Below are 27,405 nucleotides of genomic sequence, written 5' to 3'. Positions count from 1 at the left end.
GAGAAGGCACACATGCGCGCACATCTCTCCCTGGATCCCTCACTCAGGAAAGCCAGTCTCCAGCAACCTTGAGAAGACTCCTGGAAAGAAAGGAAGGAAGAAAGAAACGAGATAGAAAAATCCCCCTCCAAACTGAAAGGTCCGCTCAGCCATAAAAAAAGAAAAGTTGTTTTGCCAGCTTCATTAGTGTTCACCTAATTAGCTGTAAACCTGATGGATTCCTGACAGCTTTAATGATTGGAGATGACAAGCTCCACGCAGTGTCATCCAGCGGAATTAGGTTTGGAGCTAGTTTGATGTAATCAAGTTGATATTACACAGTCCTGGTTGCCTTTAGTTGTGCATTAACTCAATTTTCTGCTGCAGGTGACAAATGGGCTTTGGTACCTGGATAATCATGTCATAGGAATTAGGGCCCTTGTAATGCTCTGCCGTAGAATCACAACAACAACAACAAAAGAACTCCTCTTCTCCTCCTCGGCGGCGTGGAGAGCTTGTCGCGGGCATCACGGGCAGGTGCACAAACTCTTGGCGTGTCTGGCCCAAGTGTGAGACCCACAAGGGAGAAGGCGCAACCTGTCTCCCACAATCAGCAGTCCGGAGAAATGACGCTGTCGGTTTGTTTACTTGAGGACTGAGTGGTGGGCGAGGAGAAGCTTCAGGACTGCTTCTGCATCGTTCCTCTTAAACACCTTAAAAGGTTCCTTTGAGTCGTCGCTTCTCATAGTTCCTTTAAATCAGACAATGGTATCTAATGTGTATGTGTGTGAACGTGTTGTCGGAGGTTGCTGTGAGTTTTCCAGGCTGTATAGCCATATTCCAGAAGCATTATCTCCTCACAACAATCCACTGTTGTTGAAGGCTTTCATGGCCAAAATCACTAGGTTGCTGTGAGTTTTCTGGACTGTATGGTCATAGTCCAGAAGCATTATCTCCTCACAACAACCCACTGTTGTTGAAGGCTTTCATGGCTGGAATCGCTGGGTTGCTGCAAGTTTTCCAGGCTGTATGGTCATGTTCCATAAGCATTATCTCCTCACAACAACCCACTGTTGTTGAAGGCTTTCATGGTTGGAATCACTAGGTTGCTGTGAGTTTTCTGGACTGCACGATCATATTTCAGAAGCATTCTCCTCTCACTACAGCCCACTGTTGTTGAAGGCTTTCATGGTTGGAATCACTAGGTTGCTGCGAGTTTTTTGGGTTGTATAGCCATATTCCAGAACCATTCTCCTCTCACAACCGCCCACTGTTGTTGAAGGCTTTCATGGTTGGAATCACTGGCTTGCTGTGAGTTTTCCGGACTGTATGGTTATATTCCATAAGCATTATCTCCTCACAACAATCCACTATTGTTGAAGGCTTTCATGGCTGGAATCGCTGGTTTGTTGTGAGTCTTCTGGGCTGTATAGACATATTCCATAAGCACTATCTCCTCACAACAATCCACTGTTGTTGAAGGCTTTCATGGCTGGAATCGCTGGCTTGCTGTGAGCTTTCCAGGCTGTATGGTCATGTTCCAGAAGCACTATCTCCTCACAACAACCCACTGTTGTTGAAGGTGTTCATGGCTGGGTTGCTGTGAGTTTTCCAGACTGTATGGACAAGAAGCATTCTCTCCTGACGTTTAACCCACATTTGTGGCAGGCATCCTCAGAGGTTGTGAGGTCTGTGGATGCCTGTCATAGATGGAGGCAAAATGTCAGGAGAGAATGCTTCTGGAACATGGCCATATAGCCCAAAAAACTTACAACAACCCAAAAAAGGATATTTGATAGGAGAATTAATGGTGAATGTTCGTCAAGCTGACCTGTCATTTTGCATTGTCTGGGAGTAGATTCCTGAATGTGAGGTTTATTGGAACCTCACAACCTCTGAGGATGGCTACCATAGATGTGGGTGAAACATCAGGAGAGAATGCTTCTAGAACATGGCCAAACAGCCCGGAAAACTCACAACAAGCCTGTGTGTGTGTTTTGGAATGAGCGAAAGAGCATTGCTTTCCAGTTTGGGAAACTGTAGACAGTTTGTACTAATCTGGTTCATTTAAAGAAACCCACAATGAGTTTGCTTGTATTTTCTAAAATATCTCTTGAAGGAGCGAGACCATGGGATTGTAGTTGTCAATGCCATTTTCAGAAGGCAGTGAGTGCTCCTCCTTCTCGAGGAAATCTTAGCAATGAGGAAGACCTTCTGGCGCCATTTTGAAAGATGCAACACACCTTGATGTTGTCCATGCAACTTTGGAGTTCTTCTGCTGGAATTTTGGCCAGCATTGAGGCATGCTACCTTTCAGTGTTGGCAAACCATGAGCCATTATGGTCTGTGGTCTGGAGAAACAGCAGCAGGTGGAAAGCTTTGGGGTGTGATTCTCTCCTCACAACAACCCACTGTTTTGGAAGGCTTTCATGACTGGAATCACTGGCTTTCTGTGAGTTTTCTGGACTGCACAACCATGTTCCAGAAGCATTCTCTCCTCACAACAACCCACTATTTTTGAAGGCTTTCATGGCTGGAATCACTGGCTTGCTGTGAATTTTTGGGGTGTGTAGCCATATTCCAGAAGCATTATCTCCTCATAACAACCCACTGTTGTTGAAGGCTTTCATGGCTGGAATCGCTGGCTTGCTGTGAGTTTTCTGGGCTGTATAGCCATATTCCAGAAGCATTATTTCCTCACGACAACCCACTGTTGTTGAAGTCTTTCATGGCTGGAATCACTAGGTTGCTGTGAGTTTTCTGGACTGCACAACCATGTTCCAGAAGCATTCTCTCCTCACGACAACCCACTGTTGTTGAAGGCTTTCATGGCTGGAATCACTAGGTTGCTGTGAGTTTTTTGGGTTGTATAGCCATATTCCAGAAGCATTATCTCCTCACGACAACCCACTGTTGTTGAAGGCTTTCATGGCTGGAATCACTAGGTTGCTGTGAGTTTTTTGGGTTGTATAGCCATATTCCAGAAGCATTATCTCCTCACGACAACCCACTGTTGTTGAAGGCTTTCGTGGCTGGAATTGCTGGCTTGCTGTGAGTTTTTTGGGTTGTATAGCCATATTCCAGAAGCATTATCTCCTCACAACAACCCACTGTTGTTGAAGGCTTTCATGGCTGGAATCACTGGCTTGCTGTGAGTTTTTTGGGTTGTATAGCCATATTCCAGAAGCACTATCTCCTCACAACAACCCACTGTTGTTGAAGGCTTTCATGGCTGGAATCATTAGGTTGCTTTGAGTTTTCCGGACTGCACAACCATGTTCCAAAAGCATTCTCTCCTCACGACAACCCACTGTTGTTGAAGGTTTTCATAGCCAGAATCACTGGCTTGCTGTGAGGATAAGGAAACACGGGGCCATTCGTTCCACCAAAATACACCTTTTGTCCACAAAGTAGTCTTACTTTTTATCAAATCTTTTAAAGCGGCAGCTGTTCCTGCGAAAGAATTTATTCCGACATTCTATATATATATATATGTCGGAATAGAAATGGATGGATTTTGTTTTATTTCCCAGGAGGTCGTAACCTTCTTTTGGTTATTACGAATCGCAGTAGGATTTGCAAGTTTTTATCGACCTGGGTTTGTGGTTGAGACGAAGGGATCTGCTTTGCAGGAGGATTCTGGAATTATAACGCAACGTGCACTTCTCTAAGATGCGGGAATATGCGTCGAGGCAGCGGAAACGTCAGTTCACACCTAAGTTGGCAATCCACGGGAAGTGAGCCCTTAACACAGTGTTTCTCAACCTGAGGGGGTCGTGAGGGGCTGTCAAAGGGGTCGCCAAAGACCATCAGAAAATGTAGTATTTTCTGGTGGTCATTGGGATTCTATGTGGGAAGTTTGACCCAATTCTATTGTTGGTCGAGTTCAGAATGCTCTGTGATTGTAGGTGAACTATAAATCCCAACAACTACAACTCCCAAATATCAAGGTCTATTTTTCCCAGACTCTACCAGTGTTCACCTTTGGACATATTGAGTATTCGTGCCAAGTTTGGTCCAGATCCATCATTGCATGAATCCACAGTGCTCCTCTGGATATAGGTGAACTACAACTCCCGAACTCAAGGTCAATGCCCACAAAACCATTCCAGTGTTTTCTGTTGGTCGTGGGAGTTCTTTGTGCCAAGCTCGGTTTAAATCCATCGCTGGTGGAGTTCAGAATGCTTTTTGTTTATAGGTGAACTATAAATCCCAGCAACTACAACTCCCAAATTACAAAATCAATCCCCCCCCCTCCCAACCCCACTAGCATTCACATTTGGGCATATTGGGTATTTGTGCTCAATTTAGTCCAGTGAATGAAAATATATCCTGCATATCGGATATTTACATTATGATTTATAAAAGTAGTAAAATGACAGGTATCAAGTAGCAATGAAAACAATATTATGGTTGGGGGTCACCACAACATATGGAACGGCATTAAGGGGTCACGGCATTCGCAAGGTTGAGAACCACTGCCTTAACAACATCCTCGAGCAGGGAAGTTGACTATGTTCAAAGTTACCTGCAGCCTCAGCATTTTAGGTTTTTCCCCAAAACAACTGTACAAACACACAGAGAATACTTTTGGTTGGGTGGACAAGATGACAAAACCATTCGTTGTGGTTGTCCTTTGTTCCTTCCTTTTTTATGTAAAACAGGGGGAACAATGAAAACCTAAAGTATAGGAAGAGAGAAATAGAAAAGCGAGGCATAAATGCAGAAAATAAAATAAATATATAAATAAAGGCAGCCCGGGCCCCTCGCCGGGAAAGGGAGAATGTTCTAAAATCAGCTGCCACTGCCCCCATTAGCTTGACAGCTGTCAATTAGCCCTTCAGTGCTCTCTTGGGCCACAGTTTATTGCGTGCGGTTGATGTTGTCATTTTGTCGTCCCCCCCCCCCACACCCCACCCCGTTTTGCCTTGAGCGCTATGATGAGCCGGAGTGAAATAGTCAATAACTGATGTATCAGCAGTTATTTCTTAAATTGGCTCACAAGTCTGCATTTTTCCCCTCTTTTTTATAGTAAAGATTGTTTTGTAAAGTGATTAGAATGAATTGTGACTGCTGCAGGGAGATGGGAAATGCAGTCTCGCTCCGAGGAAGGAAGCAAAGAAGGAAGGAAGGAAGGAAAGAGAGAAAGAAAGGAAGGAGGGGTTGGATTATTTTTGGTCTAGTCCTTCTTTCAGGATCAGAGCGAACGCGTTACACGAGAGCGAAAGAGAAGTGACTGAGATCATCTCCAGAGTAAAGTGCAAAGGAAATTACAAGGAGCGCAATCTACGCATGGAGCAAAAAAAAAAATATATGGATTGCATTTGCCATTTTGGGAGCTGGAGAAGGAAGGGAAGAAGAGAGAGTCCTGGAGCCTGCGCAAACCTTGCAAGCATCGTTCCGAAGCTGCACGGTTCTTCGTATTTAAACCCAATGTCCTAAACGTTCGAAGGCAAAGCAGCTGCTTCCATTTACAACCCAGACTCGTTCGACAAATTAACTCTCTTTTTCAAAAAAGGAGACAAGCCTAAATCTAAAAAATCAAAGCCAGAGAGTGTTCTGCACAACGTTGCAAAAGAGATGCACATGAGTCACGAATGGTGGATTGTAGAGCTGCAAAATAACTGCACAACATTTGCAAAATTGCAGAGTATCATGTGCAGAAACACCCACCTCTTTGATTCCTTTCCCCTTTTCTATTCAATCAGTAGTTCGCCCACTCGTTCATTTGTATTTATTTTAATTTTTTTTTGGAGAAAGACTAACTTCTGAAAGATGAATACAATATATTGTATTTAATAACAATGATATGGACTGGTACATCCAGACAGATAATATGCAGTTGTAATTAGACTGAATAGACAGGCATTCATTTTTAAATTCTTTGACACGTGCATAAAATAGTCATATAATAAGATAAGATGACAATTTTATGTTAGGTTGATAAAGTGTCCCGATACATGCATTTAAATGTCTGTAAGCCCCTTTTTTTATCCAGACAGATTAATTCTAGTTTCCAGCATTTGCAGAGTCATTAAATTAATTTCCGGAAAAAAAATTTTTCCCACTAAACAGGAGCTGTGTTGCTTTTTGTGTGTGTTTCAGTGGCTTGTTTGGGTAGCTTTAAGTAAGCAAAAAGATTTTAAAAAGGGGGAGGGAAAGGAGAAAATTGCATGATGGCAATCTTGCATTTCTACGAAAAGTACAAAATTCTGCACAGAATGCATTGCCAGGGAAATCGTTAGTATCCTCTTTGTTGTTAAAATGCACGGGTCCCAATCGCTGCCCAAATGTCCACTTTTTGGAGGTGTCCAAACCTATCCGTTGCACATAGTTGTAGATCTGGGGGGAGCTTATCAAAGGGGTTCTCGAGACTCCCCCCCCCCCCACCGCTTCCTACCATCTCATTATCTTCTTTACAAGGGGGAATGGCTGCACTCAAATAATGAACTTGAAGAATAATTTATTATTTCGTCTCATCAGATCACGTCCTAATTAATCACAGCTCTTTCTTCTTCTCCTCCTTCTCCCCCTCTCCTCCCTTCCTCCCTTCCTTCCTTCCATCCTCCTTTTCTTCCTCTTTCCTTCTCTCCCTCCCTCCTTCCTTTACAAACAAATATTTAGAAAATAGATACTTTTCGTATTGTCGAAGGCTTTCATGGCTGGAATCACTTGATTGTTGTGACCTCCCCTTACAACCAAATAGTTAAAAAATAGATACTTATTTGTATTTTAGAAAATAGATACTTTTCGTGTTGTCAAAGGCTTTCGTGGCCGGAATCACTTGATTATTGTGACATTCCCTTACAACCAAATAGTTAAAAAATAGATACTTTTTTGCATTTTAGAAAATATATACTTTTCGTATTGTCAAAGGCTTTCGTATCCGGAATCACTTGATTGTTGTGACCTCCTCTTACAACCAAATATTTAGAAAATAGATATTTTTCATATTGTCGAAGGCTTTTGTACCCAGAATCACTTGATTGTTGTGACCTCCTCTTACAACCAAATAGTTAGAAAAATAGATATTTTTTTGTATTGTCGATGGCTTTCGTGGCCGGAATCCCTTGATTGTTGTGACATTCCCTTACAACCAAATTTTTAGGAAATAGATACTTTTTGTATTGTCGAAGGCTTTCGTGGCCTGAATCACTTGATTGTTGTGACCTCCCCTTACAACCAAATAGTTAGAAAAATAGATATTTTTTGTATTGTCGATGGCTTTCGTGGCCGGAATCACTTGATTGTTGTGGCCTCCTCTTACAACCAAATATTTAGAAAATAGATATTTTTCGTATTGTCGATGGCTTTTGTGGCCGGAATCACTTGATTGTTGTGACCTCCCCTTACAACCAAATAGTTAGAAAAATAGATATTTTTTGTATTGTCGATGGCTTTCGTGGCCGGAATCCCTTGATTGTTGTGGCCTCCTCTTACAACCAAATTTTTAGGAAATAGATACTTTTTGTGTTGTCGAAGGCTTTCGTGGCCTGAATCACTTGATTGTTGTGACCTCCCCTTACAACCAAATAGTTAGAAAAATAGATATTTTTTGTATTGTCGATGGCTTTCGTGGCCGGAATCACTTGATTGTTGTGGCCTCCTCTTACAACCAAATATTTAGAAAATAGATATTTTTCGTATTGTCGATGGCTTTTGTGGCCGGAATCACTTGATTGTTGTGACCTCCCCTTACAACCAAATTTTTAGGAAATAGATACTTTTTGTGTTGTTGTGGCCGGAATCACTGGGATGTTGTGAGTTTTTCACACTGTCTGGACATGTTCTGGAAGCATTCTCTCCTGACATTTCGCCTGCATCTATGGCAGGCATCCTCAGAGGTTGTGAGGTCCTTTTTTGATCCTTTCCCCCCCCTTCATATTTCATTTTCCATTCATTCTCCATATTGCCTAGTCTTTCAAGTTGCAGCAACCCATGTTTTTATCTTGTTTGTTTGTTCATTTTTGTTCTCAGTTGGTGAAAATCCCATCGAACTGGGACACTGTTAAAACAGCACTGTATCTGCATTAATAATCACCCCCAAATATTTTCTTTGGGGTTATATGTAATGTGACCGATCCTTTCCGATCTGAAGGCAAAATCCTATTTAACAAGGAGCCTCGAGGACGAGCCCAGAGGTCAAAAGGGCAGCCCCATAAACCTTGACTACATAAACCTTGACTGCAGAGAGGCCACTTAATGTGGGAGGCACTGGACCGAACTCTGGCGCAGTGTAACATGTTTCCGTTGTCGTCAAGAGAGAGAGAGAGAGAGAGAAAATAATTATTCTGTGTACGAGGGGACTGGTGTTCATTTGGTCCCAATATTTCATTTCCATCATTAAGCGAGCCTCTCCGTCTCAGGGTCTTCTGTGTTCTTTGTAGAATGCAGGTTGCATAAAACAGGGCATTTTTAATGAACAATTTAATGTAGATGGGCTCTGAATTTAAATGAATATTAATGAAGCTTTGAGTGAATTTATTTTGCATACACAAAGAGTTGTAACTCTTTCACCCATACCCTCTTGTCTGTGTGTACCGCTCACACGTTTGATCAGGAGCCGGGTTGGGTTTTGCGTCCGGTGTGTTTGTGTATGTTCGCACGTCTCCAACCGAGTGTTCCGCCTTGTTCTTGCAAAGCATCCAAGCACGCTTGTTGATAAATAAAGAGCATGATAAAGAAATCCTCATGCCCCGCCGAGTCCCTCGCACCTCTCCCTGCCTTTCCATTTAGACTTGAGTTGTGCATTGATGCTTTGGGAAACTCATGCAAACGTGAGTTCGCGGAGGAGGAGAGGTGTTGTCTTCCTGCCTCTAATGCATTATGTATCCAGGAATGATGGGATGTTTTGTAATTAATTCTGTTAGGTGTAATTACGATAATCACTTTGATGCTACACATGATAAAAATAATATGGAAAGCATGATACACACACACACACATATATATATACGCACAAGCCGTCCCCTGCCACGCGTTGCTGTGGCCCAGTTTGTGTATATGTGTTTTATGTGTGCATATATTTATGTATTTGTGTATATATGTGGTTTTGAGCATACGTTCTAATGTATTTTTTATTTTTTGACTTTTTAAGTCTCTTCCACTGTGTTTTCCAGTGTTTTATGAGTGATGGTCACTCATTGCTCTGAAAGGTGTCTTGTGTCCAAATTTCTTTCTTTCTTTCTTTCTTTCTTTCTTTCTTTCTTTCTTTCCTCCCCTTCCCTCCCTCTTTCTTCCCCTTTTATCTGTATTGTCTTTTAGCTTTTCATCATTTAGCTTTTGGGGGCTTTTAAAGTCCCTTCTGCTGTGTTTTTCAGTGTTTTTACGAGTGAAGGACAGACATTGGGTTGTTAGGTGTCTTGTGTCCAAATTTGGTGTCAATTCATCCAGTGGTTTTTGAGTTCAGTTAATCTCAAAATTGAACATTACATTTTTATTTATATATACACTAGCTGTACCCTGCCACGCGTTGCTGTGGCCAACCATTCCTCCGTCTTTCTCTCTCTCTTTCTTTCTCTCCTTCCTTCCTTTTTTTTCTTCCTTCTCTCCTTCCTTCCTTCTCTTCGTCTTCTCTTCCTCCCCCTTTTCTTTTGCTTCCCTTTCTCCTCTTTCTGGCCAACCATTCCTCCCTCTTTCTCTTTCTTTCTTTCTTTCTTTCTTTCTTTCTTTCTTTCTTTCTTTCTTTCTTTCTTTCTCTCCTTCCTTCCTTCCTTCCTTCCTTCCTTCCCTTTTTTCTTCCTTCTCTCCTTCTTTCCTTCTCTTCGTCTTCTCTTCCTCCCCCCTTTCCTTTCCCTTCCCTTTCTCCTCTTTCTGGCCAACCATTCCTCCCTTTCTTTCTTTCTCTCCTTCCTTCCTTCCTTCCTTCCTTCCCTTTTTTCTTCCTTCTCTCCTTCCTTCCTTCTCTTCATCTTCTCTTCCTCCCCCCTTTTCTTTCCCTTCCCTTTCTCCTCTTTCTGGCCAACTATTCCCCCCCCTCTTTCTTTCTCTCTCTCTCTCTCTCCTTCCTTCCTTCCCTTTTTTCTTCCTTCTCTTCGTCTTCTCTTCCTCCCCCCTTTTTCTTCTCCTTCCCTTTCTCCTCTTTCTCTCCAACCATTCCTCCCTTTCTTTCTTTCTTTCTTTCTTTCTCTCCTTCCATCCTTCCCTTTTTTTCTTCCTTCTCTCTTTCCTTCCTTCTCTTCATCTTCTCTTCCTCCCCCCTTTTCTTTCCCTTCCTCTTTCTCCTCTTTCTTTCTTCTCTACCTATTCTTGGACTGGAACTCCCAGCACTCCTCCTGATCGATTTATCTACCTACCTACCTACCTACCTACCTACCTACCTATCTCTCATCTATCTGGAGGGTTTCTGGAAGTTGCAGTCCAGGAATAGGAAATTGGAAATATGCAGGGATTGGGATGCTCTCAAAGAAGTCCAAGGAGAATAAAGCTTGCATCTTGGAAGCAGTGCGTTTGGATCATCCTCCTCTCCTAAAAGGGCTGGTTTAGGGGATGCTGGGAGCTGTAGTCTGGAAGAGAGTGTGGATATGCTATTGTGTGTTTTGTTTGCCAGAGGAGTCGTTTTTGCACATGTGCTGTAACATTTTTTTTAAGTCCTGTGTTTTCCAGTGTTTTTATGAGTGATGGTCACTCATTGGCCTGATAGGCGCTTTGTGTCCAAATTCGGTATCAATTCCTCCACTGGTTTTTGAGTTATGTTAATCCCACAAATTAACATGACATTTTTATTTATATAGATATATAAATATACACACACATGCAGTAGAGTCCCGCTTATCCAACCTTCGTTCACCCAACGTTCTTTAGTCTGGAAGAGAGTGTGGATATGCTATTGTGTGTTTTGTTTGCTGGGGGAGTCGTGTTTGCACATGCGCTGTAACATATTTTTGATTTTTGGTTTTTTAAGTCCTGTGTTTTTCAGTGTTTTTATGAGTGAAGGACATACATTGGACTATTAGGTGTCTTGTGTCCAAATTCGATATCAATTCATTCAGTAGTTTTTGAGTTATGTTAATCCCACAAACGAATGTTACATGTTTATTTAGATAGATATATAAATATATACACACATGCAGTAGACTCCCGCTTATCCAACCTTCTCTCGTCCAACGTTCTGTATTAACCAACGCAGTCTGCTTCCTGCCCGGAATAATGTCCAGGATGGGAGAAAGAAAGAACCTTTGTCTGTTTTGGTGCTCTAATGCCAGGTATTTCTCCTCTCATGCCAGTTTTAATGACAGAAAACTTCCCAGAAAATTTAAAACAAGAACTTGAAGTAGAACTTAATGGAAGAGATTTAATGAAAGTAAAAGACTGGGATCTGAAAATGGTAAATATGGAAAGAACAAAAGAGGAATTAGGAGACTTAGATTGGTACAAGTATCTACAATTGGGTAAATGGTCAAGTGATATAAGGAAAAAATATAATGGAGGTAGGGAACATACAAAAATAGAAAAGATGATAACTCAAAGGGAGACTAAAGAAGAGAATATAACATTAAAAGGCACAGTAAGTGATATCTATCAGCTGTTATTAATGAATGAACAGGAACAAGATTATTTGAAGGAAGTATGGGAAACATGAATAATCAAGAATGGGCAAACATATGGAATATGAGAATACTTAAAAATATGTCTATAAGAATGAAAGAAAATTACTACAAAATGATATGGAGCTGAATCCCTCCTTATTATCCAACATTTTGTCTTTTCCAACGTCCTGCCAGCCCATTTACGTTAAGCGAGACTCTACTGCGTATATAAACATCTTATTGCAATATTGTCAAGGTCTTCAACACACATACGCATGTGTATATTTCAGGTATTTCAAAAATGGACTAAAATCCACATCCCCTTTCCTTAGAAGACGTCACCATTCTCAATTCCCCTCATTCCAACAAGTGAATTTGGGCCGATGCAGATGATGAGATTAGGCAGCCTTTAAGAAAGATTTGGCTTTTCCGATGCGCTTTTGGGGAGTGACTACACATCCCATTTTTGTTTATTCCATCGATGGTGTTGTGTTGTCCTCATGATGCACTCTCCCCAAAGTGCCTTAATGAAGGCTCAACCCCATCGCTTGTCTTTTTTGGGCTCCTCCCTCACAAATACACCTTACCCCCCCCCCCATTCTAGGTTTTTATCATTTTATCTTGTGCATTTGGCCCGCCCATTGTGTTTGACTTTCTATTATGTTATTTTGCATTGCTTATTTTATCTTGCTCCATTATGTATTTTATCACGGTGTAAATTTTTGTTATTTTGGATTTTATTTTGCTGTATTGTATTTTTGGGCTTGGCCTCATGTGAGCCGCCCCGAGTCCCCTTTGGAGAGGTGGTGGCGGGGTATAAATAAAGATTATTATTATTATTATTATTATTATTATTATTATTAAAGGGCAGAGTTTAATAATGACCGCATCTCTGTGTACAGACCCACACGACCCCTTCGATCATCTGCATCAATAGGAGCCTAGTGTCTACATCTAGGAAGTCATGCTTCCCGTGCTCTATTCCGCTTTGGTTAGACCACATCTGGAATATTGTGTCCAATTCTGGGCACCACAATTCAAGAGAGATATAAACAAGCTGGAATGTGTCCAGAGGAGGGCGACTCAAAGGATCAAGGGTCTGGAGAACAAGCCCTATGAGGAGTGGCTTAAGGAGCTGGGCATGTTTAGCCTGAAGAAGAGAAGGCTGAGAGGAGATATAATAGCCATGTATAAATATGTGAGAGGAAGCCACAGGGAGGAAGAGGGAGCAAGCTTGTTTTCTACTTCCTTGGAGACTAGGACACAATGGAACAATGGCTTCAAACTACAAGAAAGGAGATTCCATCTGAACATGAGGAAGAACTTCCTGACTGTGAGAGCCGTTCAGCAGGGGAACTCTCTGCCCCGGAGTGTGGTGGAGGCTCCTTCTTTGGAGGCTTTGAAACAGAGGCTGGATGGCCATCTGTCAGGGGTGATTTGAATGCAATATTCCTGCTTCTTGGCAGAATGGGGTTGGACTGGATGGCCTATGAGGTCTCTTCCAACTCTTTGATTCTATGATTCTATGATCTGGAGAGGCCCTACTCGCGCTCCCACCTCCATCGCAGGCGTGATTGGTGGGGACGAGGGAGAGGGCCTTCTCGGTGGCGGCCCCTCAACTCTGGAACTCTCTCCCCAAGGACATCAGGCATGCCCGAACTTTGGCAGTCTTTAGGAGGAGCCTGAAAACGTGGTTGTTCCAGTGTGCCTTCCCAGAATAAGGAAACTCCCAGCAATATGTCCTCAAAATGCACTTTACTATTGATCTAGGAATGTCTGCACGCCCCATCCCTCTCCGAAAACTGTTTCCTAGTTCATATTTCATCTGTTCATGCTCAGCATTATTCTTAAATTTTAATTATTACATTTGGCCCAGCCATAGGTTTTAAACGTCACTATGTTACTGCTATTGTTCATTGTTTTGTTATGAGTTTTATTTTATTGTCTGTATTAATTGTTATTGCTTTATTATTGATGTATTTTGGGCTCGGCCTCATGTAAGCCGCACCGAGTCCCTCGAGAGATGGTAGCGGAGTATAAATATAGATTATTATTATTATTATTATTATTATTATTATTATTATTGGTCTGAACTCTGCCATTTCCATTTCAACCAATCTTTTTCTTAAAAAAAATAGTTTTATTAAAGGATTTTCCTACATTATATGGTTAAAAATGAAATGAAATGGGGTTCAGGGATTGAAGGTAGGATAACATGGGGGTAAAAGAGGTAGGGGAAGGGGTCAGGCAGTGTTTCTCAACCTTCCTAATGCCGCGACCCCTCAATACAGTTCTTCATATTGTGGTGACCCCCAACTATAACATTATTTTTGTTGCTACTTCATAACTGTCACTTTGCTCCTGTTATGAATCGTAACGTAAATATCTGATATGCAGGTTATAGTTTCATTTACTGGACCAAATTTGGCACAAATACCTGATACGCCCAAATTTGAATATTGGTGGGGTTCGGGAGGAATTGATGTTGTCATTTGGGAGTTTTAGTTGCTGGGATTGATAGTTCACCTCCAATCAAAGAGCATTCAGAATTCCATCAACAATGGAATTGAACCAAACTTGGCACACAGAACTCCCATGATCAACAGAAAATACTGAAAGGGTTTGGTGGGCATTGAGCTTGAGTTTGGAAGTTGTAGTTCACCTACATCCAGAGAGCAGTGTGGACTCAAACAAAGATGGATCTGGACCAGACTTAGCATGGATACTCAATATGCCCAAATGTGAATACTGGTGGATTTCGGAGAAACTAGAGCTTGACAATAGGGAGTTGTAGTTGCTGGGATTTATAGTTCACCTCCAATCAAAGAGCATTCAGAATTCCATCAACAATGGAATTGAACCAAACTTGGCACACAGAACTCCCATGATCAACAGAAAATACTGAAAGGCTTTGGTGGGCATTGAGCTTGAGTTTGGGAGTTGTAGTTCACCTACATCCAGAGAGCAGTGTGGACTCAAACAATGATGGATCTGGACCAAACTTGGCATGAATACTCAATATGCCCAAATGTGTATACTGGTGGATTTTGGAGAAACTAGAGCTTGACATTAGGGAGTTGTAGTTGCTGGGATTTATAGTTCACCTCCAATCAGAGGCATTGAGCTTGAGTTTGGAAGTTGTAGTTCACCTACATCCAGAGAGAAATGTGGACTCAAACAATGATGGATCTGGACCAAACTTGGCATGAATACTCAATATTCCCAAATGTGAATACTGGTGGATTTCGGAGAAACTAGAGCTTGACATTAGGGAGTTGTAGTTGCTGGGATTTATAGTTCACCTCCAATCAAAGGCATTGAGCTTGAGTTTGGAAGTTGTAGCTCCCCTACATCCAGAGAGAAATGTGGACTCAAACAATGATGGATCTGGACCAAACTTGGCATGAATACTCAATATGCCCAAATGTGAATATTGGTGGATTTCGGAGAAACTAGAGCTTGACAGTAGGGAGTTGTAGTTGCTGGGATTTATAGTTCACCTCCAATCAAAGAGCATTCTGAACCTCACCTACAATAGAATTGGGCCAAACTGCCCACACAGAACCCCCATGACCAACAGAAAATATTGTGTTTTCTGATGGTCTTTGGCGACCCCTCTTACACCCCCTCGCGACCCGACCAGGGGTCCCGACCCCCAGGTTGAGAAACGCTGGGGTAAGGGGTTTGGGTCCTGGACTCGTGCTGGATTGGGAGGGATATGGGTGTGTCTTAGGGAAAGATAAGGGAATCTGGGGAGGAAACAAGTGGAGGGTGAATGAGTTGTGAATGGGGTTTTCTGACTTCCCAGTCTTCTTCTCCATGGTTTCAGGTACTGTATCTTCTTGTCTCTAAAGTTTTAGTCTTCTAAGGTTGCTTAATCATAGAATCAAAGAGTTGGAAGAGACCTCCTGGGCCATCTAGTCCAACCCCATTCTGCCAAGAAGCAGGAATATTGCTTTCAAATCACCCCTGACAGATGGCCATCCAGCCTCTGTTTAAAAGCTTCCAAAGAAGGAGCCTCCACCACACTTCGGGGCAGAGAGTTCCACTGCTGAATGGCTCTCACAGTCAGGAGATTCCATCGTGTTCAGATGGAATCTCCTCTCTTCCTCTTCTTGTATGTCTTGTCCAGTTTTCATTAATGAGAAGTATTCTTCAAATAACTTCCAGTCTGTTTTTTCCCCCCATTGGTCGTCCATATGAGTCTCTTAATGCAAAAGTCATAGAATCATAGAATCAAAGAGTTGGAAGAGACCTCCTGGGCCATCCAGTCCAACCCCATTCTGCCAAGAAGCAGGAATATTGCATTCAAATCATCCCTGACAGATGGCCGTCCAGCCTCTGTTTAAAAGCTTCCAAAGAAGGAGCCTCCACCACACTCGGAGGCAGAGAGTTCCACTGCTGAACGGCTCTCACAGTCAGGAAGTTCTTCCTCGTGTTCAGATGGAATCTCCTCCCTTGTAATTTGAAGCCGTTGTTCCATTGTGTCCTAGTCTCCAGGGAAGCAGAAAACAAGCTTGCTCCCTGTGGCTTCCTCTCACATATTTATACATGGCTATCATGTCTCCTCTCAGCCTTCTCTTCTTCAGGCTAAACATGCCCAGCTCCTTAAGCCGCTCTTCATAGGGCTTGTTCTCCAGACCCTTGATCATTTGAGTCGTCCTCCTCTGGACACAATCCAGCTTGTCAATATCTCTCTTGAATTGTGGTGCCCAGAACTGGACACAATATTCCAGATGTGGTCTAACCAAAACAGAATAGAGGGGTAGCATTACTTCCCTAGATCTAGACACTATGCTCCTATTGATGCCTGAGGCCAAGTCAGTTTGTCCATGTCTTTAATTTCAATAATTTTGTTTATCCATTCTTCTTTTGTTGCTACTTCTCTTTGTTTCCATTTTTTTTGTGTGCAAAAAAAATGCATTTCAGCCAATCTTTTCCAACTTGCATGCTGTATTGCAATCTAGTCAATGATACAGAAACCATATGTATATGTCTACGGAGGAATTCTGGGAGATAACAAACGGTGCACCTCGAGGTGTGATTGTGCCATAGGCAAGGGAGGGAAAGAGATATGTTTATTAAGCCTTCCCTTTGAACCCCTTGTTTTATTTTAATGAGCGGCCGGGAATGGCTCTTTGCAAATACAGTTGTCCATGAGCAGGAAGTGGAAACAAATATGGGTAATAATCAGACAGGGTGTCGTTAGGCGGAGATCCTGGATCGGAGCGCAAGGGCTTTAATAAGACCGTCCTTCCTAATTAGCGACAGACCGGGCTTAATGCTGCAAAGGTCACTTGATTTTTACGATCTTGCCTCCCACTGCGACTTTGGAGGCTGATATTGCACCGCCTTGGGGGTTTTCGGAGGATGTTCGGAAATGGGACCCCAAATTGTGTGGGGAGGGATTCACCAGGCCCACACAAACACAAACACACCCTTGCTCAGTCTTGCAAGGAGCCCTTGGTTGGGGGAATAATAATAATAATAATAATAATAATAATAATAATAATAATGTATTGTCGTAGGCTTTCATGGCTGGAATCCATGGGTTGTTGTAGGTTTTTCCAGGCTATATGGCCATGTTCTGGAGGCAATTTTTCTCCTGACATTTCTCCTGCATCTATGGCAAGCATCCTCAGAGGTAGTGAGGTCTGTTGGAACTAGGAAAAATGGGTTTATATATCTGTGGAATGACCAGGGTGAGACAAAGGACTCTTGTCTGCTGGAGCTAGGTGGGAATGTTTCATCTGATCACCTTGATTAGCATTCAATGGCTTGGAAGCGCCTGGGGGGTACCAGTATTAAAAAACTCAAAAATTACCAGTATTAAACCTCAAAAATTACACCAGCAAAACAACAGAGGGGAAACTGATGAGGAAACACAACATACAAACCACTTACAGACCCACCAAGAAAATCCAACAAATGCTCCCTTCAGCAAAGGACAAGAGGGATCCTCTCACCTCTGCAGGAGTCTACCATTGTATCCCATGCAGCTGTGGACAAGAAGTCTACCGAGGGACCACCAAACGCAGCACCCAGACACGCATCAAGGAACATGAAAGGCACTGCAAACTACTCCAACCAGAGAAATCAGCCATAGCAGAGCACCTGAGGAACCAACCTGGGCACAGCATATTATTTGAGAACACAGAAGTGCTGGACCCCTCTCACAACCACCATGTCAGACTACACAGAGAAGCCATTGAAATCCACAAGAAGCATGTGGACAATTTCAACAGAAAGGAGGAAACCATGAAAATGAACAAAATCTGGCTACCAGTATTAAAAAACTCAAAAATTACAGCAGCAAAACAACAGAGGGGAAACAAACAGGCACATGAAATCACTCTCAACAAAAGATTCCCCCCAGGCGCTTCCAAGCCATTGAATGCAAATCAAGGTGATCAGCTGAAACATTCACATCTAGCCCCAGCAAACAAAAGTCCTTTGTCTCACCCTGGTCATTCCACAGATATATAAACCCCTGTTTCCTAGTTCCAACAGACCTCACTACCTCTGAGGACGCTTGCCATAGATGCAGGCGAAACGTCAGGAGAAAAATTGCCTCCAGAACATGGCCATATAGCCCGGAAAAACCTACAACAACCCAATAATAATAATGGAGGTCCATGCTTTGGTTACATCCCATTTAGATTACTGCAACGCTCTCTGAGGGGTTGCTTCTGAAGACTGCCCAGAAGCTGCAGCTAGTCCAACGCTCGGCAGCCAGACTACTAATGGGTGCTGGGTACAGGGAGCACACCACTCCACTGTTACACCAGCTCCACTGGCTGCCAGTTAGCTTCCAAGCACAATTCAAAGTGCTGGTCTTAACCTCTAAAGCCCTAAACGACTCCGGCCCTGTTTACCTCTCCGAACGTATTCTCCCCTATGAACCATCAAGATTGTTAAGATTGTCTGGAGAGGCCCTGCTCTCGGTCCCATCGGCCTCACAAGCACGTCTGGTGGGGACGAGGGACAGGGCCTTCTCGGTGGTGGCCCCTCAACTCTGGAACTCTCTCCCACTGGAGATCAGAACTGCCCCATCTATCCTGACATTCAGGAAGCAGGTGAAGACGTGGTTATGGAGATAGGCATTCGATGAGTGAGCCAACACCCTGAGATATGGATGGAGGAGGATGAGCAACGATTTTAGTGGGACGACTGACCATTGTAGTTATTGAATGTAATTGCTGTTTTAATGTTTTATTGTAATATGAAGTATGATGTTTTTATTGACTGTATGTGATATTATGGTTGGAAACCGGTCTGAGTCCCTCAAGAGAGGTGAGAAGGTTGGTATACAAAACCTTTAAATAAATAAATAATAATAATAATAATAACAACAACAACACTTTATTTGTACCCTGCTACCATCTCCCCAAGGTGATGGTGCGGCTTACATGAGGCCGAGCCCAAACACAACAATACAAGCAATAATAATAATAATAATAATAACACTTTATTTGTACCCCGCTACCATCTCCCCAAGGGACTCGGTGCGACTTACATGAGGCCGAGCCCACAATACAACAATACACACAATAATAACAACAATACAAGTAATTAAAATTAAAAACATAGACAATAAAATATCATAAGCGAGATTGGTGGGGACGAGGAGCAGGGCCTTCTCGGTGGTGGCCCCTCACCTGTGGAATTCTCTCCCCGGGGAAATTAGATCAGCAACATCCCTCCTTTCCTTTAGAAGGAAATGAAAAACATGGATTTGGGAACAGGCGTTTGGGCAACCTAGCAGATAAATAAAGGACTATGACGACTGATAAGAATAGATAATGTAGAACGAAATATGGACTCTGAGTTGGCGAACGCTGAGCTTGAGATTGGTTTATTGTCTGTGATATATATTGATTGATTGCTTTAACTCTCTTAATTGTTTTAATTGCTGTTTTACACATTTATTTGTATTATTGTGTAGGCATCGAATTGTGCCTTTTTGTAAGCCGCCATGAGTCCCTCTCGGGGGTTGAGAAGGGGGGGGGGGTAGAAGTACACGAAATAAATAAATAAATAAATAAATATGCAACTGACAATAAGACAACACACAATTAAAACTGTGGGAAGGCCAAATATAAAATTAAAATTGGAAGTAAAATTAAAGTAATGCCTGGGCATGGGCAAAAAGGTGAAAGTGGCATTTGTGGAAAACATACGAGCAGACCTAAAAGTGTAAAGTGCTTTGGAGGACAAAGTGCTATGGGATTCATTATTCCGGGAAGGCACACTGGAACAACCACGTCTTCAAGCTCCTCCTAAAGACTGCCAGAGTTGGGGCCTGTCTGATGTCCTTAGGGAATGAGTTCCAGAGTCGAGGGGCCACCACCGAAAAGGCCCTCTCTCTCGTACCCACCAATCGCGCCTGCGATGCAGGTGGGATCGAGAGCAGGGCCTCTCCGGATGATCGAAGAGATTGTGTGAGCAGACCAAACCCACACCACCCCCTTCCCAGTGAATTGTCTTCAGTTAAGAAGGTGTGTGTGTGTGTGTTGTGTTTCTGCTTTGTTCAAAAGAGTTGGGGCCTGTCTGATGTCTTTAGGGAGTGGGTTCCAGAGTCGAGGGGCCACTACCAAAAAGGCCCTCTCTCTCATCCCCACCAATCGCGCCTGCGATGCAGGTGGGATCGAGAGCAGGGCCTCTCCGGATGATCGAAGAGATCGTGTGAGCAGACCAAATCCACACCACCCCCTTCCCAGTGAATTGTCTTCAGTTAAGAAGGTGTGTGTGTGTGTGTTGTGTTTCTGCTTTGTTCAAAAGCATCTCAGGGCCCACAACACCCTGTTGCTGGGGGGGCCGGATCCCAGCAGTCGGCCAGTCGGTCGGTTGTCGGAGACTGGCAGCCATCAGTCATCCCTCAGTGAGTGACACGGAGCCTGTTTTTTTTGATGGCAGGGATGATAAAAAGTCCTGGGAACAACGGTAGAGGCCCTTGTAATCGGGGCCAGCTCTGCCTGACATCCTTCTCAACTTTGACAGCTTCTTCCTTTTCTCTTTTCACCGCCAAGACTGTCTCAACTGTGTTTTTCCCCCTCCCCTCTCTTTCCTTCTCTCTCTTTCTCGTTTCATGTACTTGATCAGTCTCAGATGCTGGGAAAGGGTTGGTTTTTCCCCTCCGAAGGGGAGGGGGAGGGCTTCCTTTGGGTTTGTGGGTTGGGCAGGTGGGGTTGTGTGTGTGTGTGTGTGTGTGTGTGTGTAATATTATATATATATATCCATATGTATATACACACACACATATACATACACACACTCATATAAGTGCAGGCACACACACATATATAAAAAGGACACACATATAAGCACACACACACACTCATATAAGTGCAGGCACACACACATATATAAAAAGGACACATAGGCGCATATATAAAAAGCACACACACATCGCAATAATAATAATAATAATAATAATTATAATAATAATTATAATATTTGTACTTCGCTATCATCTCCCCAAGGGACTCGGTGTGGCTTACATGAGGCCAAGCCCACAGCACACCAAGCACATAAGCACACGCATGTAAGCACACACACATACATACACACACAAACATGTATAAAAAGGACACATACACATATATAAAAAGCACACACATATTGATATAAGCACACACATATAAGCACACACACATGCGTACACACACTCATATAAGCGTGTGTGCACACACATATAAGAACACATACACACACACATATATAAAAGCACACACATATAAGCACACACACATACATGCACACACTCATATTAGGGTGTGCACACAAATATATATAAGGACATATACACACACATATATATATAAAAGTACATACATATCAATATAAGCACACACATATAAGCATACACACATACGTACACACACTCATATAAGCTTGCACACACACATATATAAGGACACATATACACACACATATATATAAAAGCACACACATCTCTATATGTGCACACACATATAAGCACACACACATACATACACTCATATAAGCATGCACACACATGTGTGTCTGTGTGTCCTTACATATGTAAGCACACACATATAAGTGGAAGCACACACACACGTATAAGCTCATACATAGACACACTCATATAAGCATGTGCAGATGCACACACATAAGTACACATACACACACATATATAAGTACACATATATAGATATAAGCGTGCACACACATATAGGCACACACACTTACCTATATATATATGGGCGAGGACTGTGGGCCTGTTGCTAATTAATGTTCTTCCATAAGATTCTGTCGGAGTTGAGTAATGTTTTTGATCTTTGTGCCTGATAACTGTATATACATACACACACTCATTTAAGTTTGCGCACACACATATAAGGACACACACACACATACATACAAATATACATAAGTGTGTGCGCACACACATATGTTAGTACCCATACTCGCACATGTATATAAGCACACACATATAGATATAAGCACACAGAGACACATATAAGCACACACAGACACACACACACACTCACCCCTATATATATGGGCGAGGACTGTGGGCCTGTTGCTAATTAATGTTCCTCCATAAGATTCTGTCGGAGTTGAGTAATGTTTTTGATCTTTATGCCTGATAACTGCATACTTAATGAGATTTCAAAGCTGTGAGTGCAGCTCCCTACAATTATTGACAGATGCCTTTTCTTTGCCATTGGGTTCAGCTTCATAAATCCTCTTGCAGTAATGAGGTACAGAAGTGCCACCCTGCCAGTGAGCTAATGAAAGGGGGGGGGGGGGGAGGGAAAGAAAGAAAGAAGGAAAGAAGGGGGGAAAAGAGGGAGGGAGGAGAGGAAGGAAGGAGGAGTGTGTGCATGTGTGTGCAACACTCACATCCGCCTGGCACATTAACCCCCACCCCCCACCTTACCTTTCTTTTTTGGGAAAGCTGTGGGACAATTATTTGAAACATGCTAATTTGTATTTGTGTGTGTGTGTGTGTGTGTGCCAGGCTCGCTTGTGGTCTCTGCTTCCTTCACCTTTCTTCCCTTTCTCTCTCTCCAATCTATATAAATACAAAATGTAATGTTCGTTTGTGGGATTAACAGAACTCAACAACCACTGGACGAATTGACACCAAATTTGGACACAAGACACCTAACAACCCAACATGTGTCCTTCACTCACAAAAACACTGAAAAACACAGCAGAAGGGACTTAAAAATCCCCAAAAAGCTAAATGAGGAAAAGCTAAATGACAATACAGAAAAAAGGGAAGAAAGAGGCAAGGAAGGGGAGAAAAGAAAGAAAGAAGGAAAAGAAAAGAAAGGAGGGAAAGGGAGAAGGAAGCATGGAAGCAAAGAGAGAAGGAAGGAAGGAGGTAGAGAAGGAAGAAAGGAGAGAAAGAGGGAGGGAAAGAAAAAGGGGGAAGGAAGGAAAGTTAGAGAAGGAAGGAAGGAGAGAAGGAAAGGAAAAAATGAAAGAAGGAAGGAAACAGGGAGCGAAGGAAGGGGCGAAGATGTAGAGAAAGAGGGTGGGAAGGAAAGAAGGAAAGAGAGAAGGAAGAAAAAGAGAGACAGCAGAAGAGAAAGAAAAAGGGGGAAGGAAGGAAAGAGACAGAGAAGAAAGGAAGAAGAGAAGGAAAGACGGGAAGGAAGAAAGGAAGGGAGGAAGGAAAGAGGGAGTGAAGGAAGGATGGGAAGAAGAAGAGAAAGAGGGAAGGTTGGCCACAGCAATGCGTGGTGAGTACAGCAAGTCTATATAAATAAAAATGTAATGTTCGTTTGTGGGATTAACAGAACTCAAAAACCACTGGACGAATTGACACCAAATTTGGACACAGGACACCTCTCAGGCCAATGAGTGACCATCACTCATAAAAACACCAAAAAACACAGCGGAAGAGACTTAAAAAGCCAAAAAGACTGAGAAATACATTACAACGCATGCGCAAAAACAACATATATATATATATATATATATATATATATATATATATATATATATATATATACACACACACACACACACGCAAACACACATATACACAAATATATAAATATATATATATATATATACACACACACACACACAAAACACATATATAGAGACTGAGCCACGATATAGCTATCAGGTGAATGAGTGACCATCACTCACAAAAACACTGAAAAACACAGCAGAAGGGACTTTAAAAGCAAAAAACCCACAAAAATTACATTACAATGCATGTGCAAAACCACATATATATATGCAAACACACAAATACACAAATATATATATATATATATATATATACACACACACACACACACACACACACACACAGTCAAAACACATATACACAGACTGAGTCACAATACACCTATCAGGCGAATGAGTGACCATCACTCATAAAAACACCGAAAAACACAGTGGAAGGGACTTAAAAAGCAAAAAACCCCACAAACTTACATTACAATGCATGTGCAAAACCACACATATATATACGCAAACACACATATACACAAATATATAAACATATATATATATATATATATACACACACACAACACATATACACAGACTGGGCCACAATATACTGATCAGGCCAACGAGTGACCAACACTCATAAAAACAGAAAAACACAGCAGAAGGGACTTAAAAAGCAACCCCCCCCGAAAAATACATTACAATGCATGCGTAAAAACAATATACACACACACACACACACACACACACCACACACACAAAACACATATACACAGACTGAGCCACAATAGACGTATTGGGCCAAGGAATGACCATCACTCATAAAAACACTGAAAACACAGTAGAAGGGACTTCAAAAGCCAAAAAACCATGAAAAATACATTACAACGCATGCGTAAAAACTCTCTCTCTCTCTCTCTCTCTCTCTATATATATATATATATATGCAAACACACATATACACAAATGTATAAACACACACACACACATATATATACAACACAAATACACAGACTGAGCCACAATATACCTGTCAGGCCAACGAGTGACCATCACTCATAAAAATACTGAAAAACACAGCGGAAGGGACTTAAAAAGCCAAAAAAGCAAAAAGACGCTACAGCGCATGTACTCATACACACATACATACACACACAGAACACATCTACACAGACTGGGCCACAGCAACGCATGGCAGGGGACGGCTAGTTATAAATAAAACTCACATTGCACATTATATATATATATTTTGGAAAGTGGAGGGGGAGGAGAGAAAAAAAAAGCGGAGACCATAACTGTTGAGGACTTTGATAGATGCATGCTCTCCTCCTCATCCCCTCTCATTGTTTTTTGGGCAGCTTCCAAGCAGTCTTGTGGGGCCTTAAAAAAGAAGGAAAGGGAAGGAAAGAAAGCTCCAAAGGAAGGAAGGGCATCGAGAGGATAAACAGAGAGAGAGAGAGATGGAGAGGGAGCGAAAGAGCGAGGGAGGGAAGGGGATCCAGAAAAGCAACCAACTCCTCAGGCTTCTTGTCAGTTTGCCCTAACTGAGCAACTTGAAACATCGTAGATTTCATTTTTTCTCTCTCTCTCTCCCAGAGTTGAGAAACAAAATCCTGGTGGAGAATGGCTGCGCTGCTGTGCCAAACAGTCGATTTCCTTTTCAGCACAGCCATATATCACTGACCCACCCTTCCCTGGTGACAGAATGACAGGTGTCATTTATCAAATGGGGCCTGCCAAACAGCAGGGAAGGAAGGGGTGCACATTTCGGGGAGGGATGCAAAAACACAGGGATTATTATTATTATATTATTATTATTTAAAAATATTTCATTTACGTGTGTGTTTGTGAGCTGCTGTCTATTTCCATTTAGTATAGCGTATTGCAATTTTTTTGGGGAGGGGGTTGCTTTTAACAGAGGGGTCTTGCTTCCTCATTGAGAGACCGATTTCCACATATTCCTCTCTGCAAAATATTGTTGTTGAGGTGGACTTCCCCTCCACCCCACCCCGCTCCCCTGCCACATTTATCTTTCCCATATGTGTGTGTGTGTTTGTACATATATATATACATAGGGAAGGAGGAGGGGCTGCCTTGACAGGTATCATTCAGAGAACAGTGGCTTGCTAGCTGGGGGTTGTGTAAATGAATCTAGGAGCACTCAGTTTCACATGATTCAAACGTGCGTTATTGAAGATGGATGTCCCTTAAAAAAAGATTGATGATGGATATCGGGCTTGTGGCGCCATTTATCATTTTGAATATTATTTAGACTTACCGTGTAAAGCTGTAACTTGAGAGTTGGATGAGCCAGGGCAAGGAGAGGAGCCTGGATGTGTGCACATTGGTGATGGATGGGCTTTGCTCTCTTTTCCGCACCCCCTCCCCTTCCACCAAACGCTCTCCCCCTTCGTTGTTTGTCACCAGATACCAGTCAGAGTCATGCCAAGGGGGCCTTACCATTGTCGTATCCTTGATAATGGCATATCATGATGGTGATTTTTGTCGTGTCAGGAGCGACTTGCGAAACTGCAAGACGCTTCTGGTGTGAGAGAATTGGCTGTCTGCAAAGACATTGCCCAGAGGAGATTTCATCTGAATATGAGGAAGAACTTCCTGACTGTGAGAGCCGTTCAGCAGTGGAACTCTCTGCCCCAGAGTGTGGTGGAGGCTCCTTCTTTGGAAGCATTTAAACAGAGGCTGGATGGCCATCTGTCAGGGGTGATTTGAATGCAATATTCCTGCTTCTTGGCAGAATGGGGTTGGACTGGATGGCCCATGAGGTCTCTTCCAACTCTTAAGATTAACTTCCTGACTGTGAGAGCCGTTCAGCAGTGGAACTCTCTGCCTCGGAGTGTGGTGGAGGCTCCTTCTTTGGAAGCTTTTAAACAGGCTGGATGGCCATCTGTCAGGGGGGATTTGAATGCAATATTCCTGCTTCTTGGCAGAATGGGGTTGGACTGGATGGCCCATGAGGTCTCTTCCAATTCTTTGATTCTATGATTCTAGGAGATGCCCAGATATTCTCTCTCTCTCTCTCTCTCTCTCTCTACACACACATATACACACATGGTATGTTTATTGAGTCTTCCGTTACAACAAACTACTAAACAACGTTGTGTTATGAGTATTGCTTTAAAAATGGCTTGCATTACAAAATTAAGTTGCAAAAGGGTTGCCCGGATATTCTGATGTTTTACCATCCTTGTGGGATGCTTCTCTCATGTCCCCGCATGAGGACCTGGAGCTGACAGAGGGAGCTCATCCGCACTCTCCCCTGGATTCGAACCTCTGACCTGTTGGTCTTCAGTCCTGCCGGCACAAGGGTTTAACCCATTGCACCACCAAAGGCACCAATAATGATGATGATGATGATAGTAGTAGTAGTAGTAGTAGTCGTCGTCGTTGTTCTCGTCATATTCTGATGTTTTACCATCCTTTTGGGATACTTCTCTCATGTCCCCCCATGGGGAGCTGGAGCTGACAGAGGGAACTCATCCATGCTCTCCCCCGGATTCGAACCTCTGACCTGTTGGTCTTTAGTCCTGCTGGCACAAGGGTTTAACCCATTGCACCACCAAAGGCGCCAATAATGATGATGATGATGATAGTAGTAATAGTAGTAGTCGTTGTTGTTGTTGTCGTATTCCAATGTTTTACCATCCTTTCGGGATGCTTCTCTCATGTCCCCCCATGGGGAGCTGGAGTTGACAGAGGGAACTCATCCATGCTCTCCCCCGGATTCGAACCTCCGACCTGTTGGTCTTCAGTCCTACCGACACAAGGGTTTAACCCCTTGCACCACCAAAGGCACCAATAATGATGATGATGAGGATAGTAGTAGTAGTCGACGTTGTCATTGTCGTATTCTGATATTTTACCATCCTTGTGGGATGCTTCTCTCATGTCCCCCCATGAGGAGCTGGAGCTGACAGAGGGAGCTCATCCCCACTCT

General features: G+C 42.7%; 1 protein-coding gene across 1 annotated transcript in view; it reads left to right on the top strand.

Annotated features, from left to right (window-relative positions):
* The window catches only part of TSHZ3 (teashirt zinc finger homeobox 3), a 206,181-nt gene that overhangs the window by 10,101 nt on the left and 168,675 nt on the right, over nucleotides 1–27,405 (top strand). The gene's annotated exons all lie outside the window — the stretch shown is intronic.

Source organism: Anolis sagrei, chromosome 8, assembly GCF_037176765.1.
Source record: "Anolis sagrei isolate rAnoSag1 chromosome 8, rAnoSag1.mat, whole genome shotgun sequence".
Taxonomy (NCBI): domain Eukaryota; kingdom Metazoa; phylum Chordata; class Lepidosauria; order Squamata; family Dactyloidae; genus Anolis; species Anolis sagrei.
Note: the sequence above shows the minus strand (reverse complement) of the source record. Positions and strands in the feature narration are given on the sequence as shown.